The 6,000-nt window shown below is 43.4% G+C and overlaps 1 protein-coding gene across 1 annotated transcript in view; it reads right to left on the reverse strand.

Moving 5' to 3' along the window:
• LOC111158677 (T-cell lymphoma invasion and metastasis 2) overlaps positions 1 to 5,289 on the reverse strand; it is a 182,594-nt gene extending 177,305 nt beyond the window's left edge. The window contains exon 1 of the mRNA XM_022520876.1: positions 5,203 to 5,289. The gene's annotated coding sequence lies outside the window, so the exon portion shown is untranslated. The remainder of the gene's footprint in view (positions 1 to 5,202) is intronic.
• Between the last annotated feature and the right edge of the window lie 711 nt (positions 5,290 to 6,000).

A 6,000-nucleotide genomic window follows, 5' to 3' on the forward strand; every position in this document is an offset into this window, starting at 1 on the left:
AATTCACCACAAACACAAATGAGTTTTATAAAGTCTCCCCAAAATCTCTGGGGGGAGGGGCTAGATTTTTTTCAATCATTTTCTATCATTCAAATAGCCCAACACAGTGTAAAATCCCTACATGAGTGATAATAGCGTTTAATTGGCTTAGAAGACCTTTTTTTTCACCTTTAATTTAGGATCCAGATTCTAGTTTTGTCCAAGAAGTGAAAATGAGTTTGGCAAATACACCCCAGTGTCCAACTGGCATCTGAACAATAGGCAATCTGGCCGCTCAAATCTACATTAAAACTAAGGGATTTGGCTGAGTTCAAGTCTGAACAGCAGCTGCCCTGACTCCATTAGGCATCGCAAGGACTGCGCTCCCTCCTCATCATGAACCCTGCTGCAAAAAAAAGAACACGGTCTATTCTTTGATTTTTCCATTTTCATGATAGGAAGTAAATACACGTTATTTGTGAAAGCTCTATTTTTCATGCCAAAAAAAAAAATTATGCTATTATTGGAAGTAAAACAAAGCAACAAGAAAACCAGAATTGCACTATTGCTTACTCCGCACGTGTCACGGCTCATTAAATGTCTTCCTGCCTGACATTCTGCAAGTTGCTCCCAGTGAGTCCATCTGGTCACTAAGCGATGCTTTCAATGACAAAGGCTCCCTAACAGCTCCATCAAAGGCCTGACTGACACTGAGGAATTCCCATAGGTAATGAGATTATTCTAATCTCTGATTGATGAAGTATTTTTCTAAGTAAGGAAATAGATATGAAAACAAATGGGGGGGTAATTACCAGACAAAGAAGAGAAGATGACACATCTTCTTTGACACGAGAATACCTCAAGGTCATAATTACCATGGAAATTTTATACAATTTCTCAGAAGATGCCTCTACAATTTTATAATGCAACACTCCAGGCAAGAAATTCAAAATTAATTGGTTTGGGTCAAAGGTGATTTCGTAATGCTAAATTACAGTACAAATGATTGCCAAATTGAAGTTTGGAAAAAGGGTTAAATTAAACATGGACTAGAGTGAGATTCAACTGCATAAATCATTTTCCATCCCCCTGAGCTTCCCAACTAACTGTCAGTCTTCCGAAGGCAACGCATTTTTCCAGATCTTTTTGCTTCCGCGAATAAAGCTCAGAGGAAGTAAGCAGTTTGCTACAGGCAGTTCCTTTATTCTGCCTCTCCTTTTGGAACAGAGACAAGGTACGTTAAACTAAGGAAGCTTAAGCTTCAGGATCCTTTGAGGCCTTGGGAAGGGCCCTCATGTGTGTTCACAACAGGCATACAATTAGAAATTAGAGAAAAAAGTGTTCTTCTTTTAAGAGAACCCCAAATTGTATGAGCTTGAGGCCCACCAGAATCTGGATCCTCCTGGACCTACACTCCACTTTTCATATCCTTTACGTCACTATCCAACAGCTTCTGGAAATGTCAGGGGAGGCAAAGAAATTAACACAATCCTCAAGATGCCACCATGGCCATCAGGATTTTGTCTTCAAAGACATGGCCCAGCAAGACTTCAAGTAGTTTGTTATTTCTCAGGTTGCGGTTGGAGTGGGGGTAGGTAGAGTGACGGGTGGGGGAGGCACTTCATTATTGCTACAGAGGATGAAAACAATTCTGGCAATCAAAACTATTTTGGAAAACTGACCAAAACATTATTCTTGAGTTGACAACTCATTATATATTAATTTAACTCCCCACGGTAAAACTGTACAGGAGAAATGGCTTTTTAAAAAATTTGTATTTTTCACAGATTTGAGAGAATGAGTGCACACCACACACATGAGCAAGGAGAGACAGCTGCATAAGGTAGGGAAAAACACCTTGAAGCAGACTCCCCGCTGAGCAAGGAGCCCAACACGGGGCTCCATCCCAGGACCCCAAGATCATGACCTGAGCAGAAGGCAGATGCTTAACCAACTGAGCCACCTAGGCACCTCAAAATTTATATTTTTAATTATGGTAAAATATACATAACAAAATTTGCCATTTTAACCATTAAGTGCACAACTCAGTAGCATTAAGAACATTCACACTCACGTACAGTCATCAGCACCATCTGTCTCCAGAACATTTTCATCTTCCAAAACTAAAACGCCATGCTCATTAAACACTAACTCTCCCTTCCCCCTCCACCCCCAGCCCCAGGAAACTACCATTCTGCTTTCTGTCTCTATGAATTTGACTACTCCAAATATCTCTTAGAAATGGTGTTCAGTGGTAACACACACAGTTTTGTGACTGGCTTGTTTCACTTAGCATGAGGTCCTCAAGGTTCATTCATGCTGAAGCATATGTCAGAATTTCCTTCCTTTTTAAGGCTGAATAATATTCCATTGTCTGTACATACCACCTCCTGTTTACACATTTTATTTACTCATTCATCTGTCCATGGACAGTAGCACAGCTTCCACATTTTGGCCACCATGAACAATGCTGTTCTAAATAGGCTACAAACACCTGTTTGAGAATCCCGGCTCTCAGTTCTCTTCGAGTATACACCCAGAAGTGGGACTGCTAGATCGTGTGGTTACCCTATTCTTAATTTTTTAAGAAACCACCATAATGTTTTTCTTAGCGACTGCACCATTCCACAGTACAACCAACAGTGCAGCAAGACGGTTCCGATGTCTCCACATCTTTGCCAACATTTATTAGTTCTGGGTTTTTTGTTTGGGTAAACTGTTTTTTGCTTGTCTGGATAAACATTTTGGAAACAGCCATTCTGATTAGTGTGAAGTGGTACTTCATCGTGGTTTTGATTAGCGATATTAAGGATCATTTTACGCGCTTACTGGCCATTTGCACATTTTCTAATCCTTCGCCTAGGGGGACAGAAGTCTCTTGCTCAATGTTTTGGGAGTCCCCTGCTTGCTAGCGTGTTCCAGCTTGCTGAATCCACTTAGGTAAACACGCTGCAAGAGACGGAGAAACACCTAGAAGTGGAGAGGCAGAAACTGACCTTGTTTATAAACAGTAACTGGGTTTGACTTTATTCTTAAAGAACAGGTCTTTGGTTCTCTGTGACTAGAATTAACACATACTGGGGCGCCTGGGTGGCTCAGTGGGTTAAAGCCTCTGCCTTCGGCTCAGGTCACAATCCCAGGGTCCCGTGGGCTCTCTGCTCAGCGGGGAGCCTGCTTCCCTTCCTCTCTCTCTGCCTGCCTCTCTGCCTACTTGTGATCTCTGTCAAATAAATAAATAAAATCTTAAAAAAAAAAAAAAGAACTAACACATACTGGGATTTTGCTGAGTTCCAAGCATTGTACTCAAGGCTTTACTTTACATAAACTCATTTTTTAATTCTTACAATAATGCTATGGATACAATCAGTAGCCCCTGTTTAAGGATGAGAAAACCTGAGATTTGACATAGCTGAAGTACTTGGCGGCAAATCACAGAGATGGGGAACTGATGAGTTGGGATTCACACCACAGTGTAGAATTTAGGGAACCAAGTTCTCAGCCATTAATACACTCTGCTGTCCTAGTGCATCAAACACAGGAATCCAAAGCCCAAGAACATGAGTGCTAAACAAACAGCAACACTTTAGGGTAAAAAGTAGAACTCAAAGGCCTTTTAGGAGCATCTGTTCAGGGCTGAATGTTTGTGTCCCCCTCCCCTCATTTGTATGTTGAAATCTTAACCCCTAAGGTGATGGTATCAGGAGGTGGTGTTTGGGTAGGCAGAAAGTATAGGAAGGTGGAGGCCTCATGAGTGGGATTAGTGCTCTTATAAAAGAGGCCCTAGGGAGCTCCCTTTCCCCTCTTGCCATGTAAGGACACAGCGAGAAGACAGTTGCCTACAAAGCAGGAAGCAGGCTCTCCCAGAATCCTCTGGGGCTTTGATCTTGGAATTTCCAGCCTCCAGAACTATGAGAAATAAGTGTTTGTGCCATGCCTAAACAAAGAGTTTAACAAAATTATAAATCATACAAACAGTTAAATAATTGTAACCAAAAATTTACAGTATTTTTGCTACAGCAGCCTGAACAGACTAAGAAACTGATATGGAGAAGTGGGGTGCTGCTATTACAAATACTTTTGGAACTGGGTAACAGGTAGGGGCTGGAAAAGTTTGGAGGTACATGCTAGAAAAACCCCACACTACCACATTGGACCTTTAAGGATGATTCTGGAGAGGACTCAGAAAAGAGCTATACGGAAAGTGGTACGGTCTCAATGTTTGTGTCTCCCCAAAATTCATACCCTGAAACCCCAAAATGCCCAAACTGCCATGATGGCAGTAATGGGTGGGACTTTGAGAAGGTGATTACGTCACTAGGGTAGAGCCCTCATGCATGAGATTAGTGCCCTTATAGAAGACAGCACAGAGAGTTCTCTAGGCTCTTCTGCCAAATAAAGATACAAGAACTTAGCCACCTGGAAGAGGGCCCTCACCTGATCATGCAGGCACCCTAATCTTGGCGGTCCAGCCTCCAGAACTCTGAGAAATAAATTTCTGTTGTTTATGAGTTACTCGGTCTGTGGTATTCTGTTATAACCAGCCTGAAAGGACCACGACAGAAAGCTTCCATTTTCTTCGAGAATACTGAAGTGATCGCGAGCAGAGCGTGTGTAGGATTATGGATGGTAACAGTCATTGAGATGAGGTCTCAGATGGAAATGAAGTTACTGGCAACATGAAGAAAGGCAATCCTTGGCATTAAGTGTCAACGACCTTGGCTGACTTGCGTTAGTGTTCCAGCGCTTTGTGGAAGGTTGAGCTGGGGAGTGATGAAACTGGGCAGTTAGCTGAAGTAATTTCTAACAAAGTGTTGAAGATGCAGACTGGACCTTGTTTGCTTTCTCAGGTTCATGACTGGAGAGGAATTTGCCTCAGGACGAACCGTACACCTGAAGTCCCACTCACACCTCATTTAGATAAGATTCAGATGAGACTCTGGACTTTTTAAACTGATGTTGGAATGACTTCAGACTTTTGGGGCCATTCAGATGAATGAATGTGTTTTGCATTTGAGAAGGACATGAATTTGGGGGGTGGGAGGACAGGGCAAATGTTATGGACTGAATGCCAGTGGCTCCCCAGATTGCTATGTTGAAATCCCAAACCCCCAGGGGGATGTTATTAGGATGCACGGCCTGGGGTAGGTGACTAGGTTATGAGGGTGGAGCCCTCATGAAAGGCACTAGTCCTCTTATAAAAGAGGCCCCAGAGAACCCACTCACCCTTCGTCCACGTGCGGATGCAGTGACAAGATGGCCGTGACAAGATGGCCGTCTCCGAATCAGGAAGCAGGCTCTCACCAGACACCGCTTTCACCTGGGCTTTGACCTTGGACTTCCAGCCTCCAGATCTAGGAGAAACAGATGCTTGCTGTTTAAGACACACAGTTACAGTAATTCCATTACAGCCGCCAAACTAAGACATTATCTACTATAGCTCCCTTCATCTCATTCTTTCCAAAAGTTTTTCTTTTTGAATCTGATTGTCCTGAGCGCCACGCTCAGCCTGAACAACCTCTACCTGAGCTCAAAGACCCTGGGAAGATGCCAAGAATCACCATTATCCCCATTAAGGAGCAGCAACATGTAACCTTTCTGTAGAAAACAGAAGAAAAACTTCAAAATAATCAAGACAGCTTGGGCACCAAAATCAAGGCCTTTTTCATAAAGGGAAAAAAACTATACCAACTACAGAAATGCTGATAATGGTACTTCACTCCAACCTCATTACAGTCGAGGGGAAGGGGCACTTCTGGTGAGGGCACGCCAAGAGGGCCTCACCTCCAGAACCAAGCCCCAGAAGAGGACGGAAGCTGGTTGCCATGCAAGAGGCCAAAATGGTCTCATCGTCTCACACAGCACACTTAACTTCACGCACACTCAACTCCTCTCGCATGGGGGCGAGGGGAATTCAGGAGAAGCAAGTAGGAAATGTGACCGGTGTCCCTGGGGGCGTGCAACATAGAGGCCTAGAATTCAGAGATGTGGTGACTCGGGACACATCGCAGCGTTGCTTCTCCT

This window comes from Enhydra lutris, unplaced genomic scaffold (assembly GCF_002288905.1).
Source record: "Enhydra lutris kenyoni isolate GAN:26980312 unplaced genomic scaffold, ASM228890v2 scaffoldscaffold62, whole genome shotgun sequence".
Lineage (NCBI taxonomy): Eukaryota > Metazoa > Chordata > Mammalia > Carnivora > Mustelidae > Enhydra > Enhydra lutris.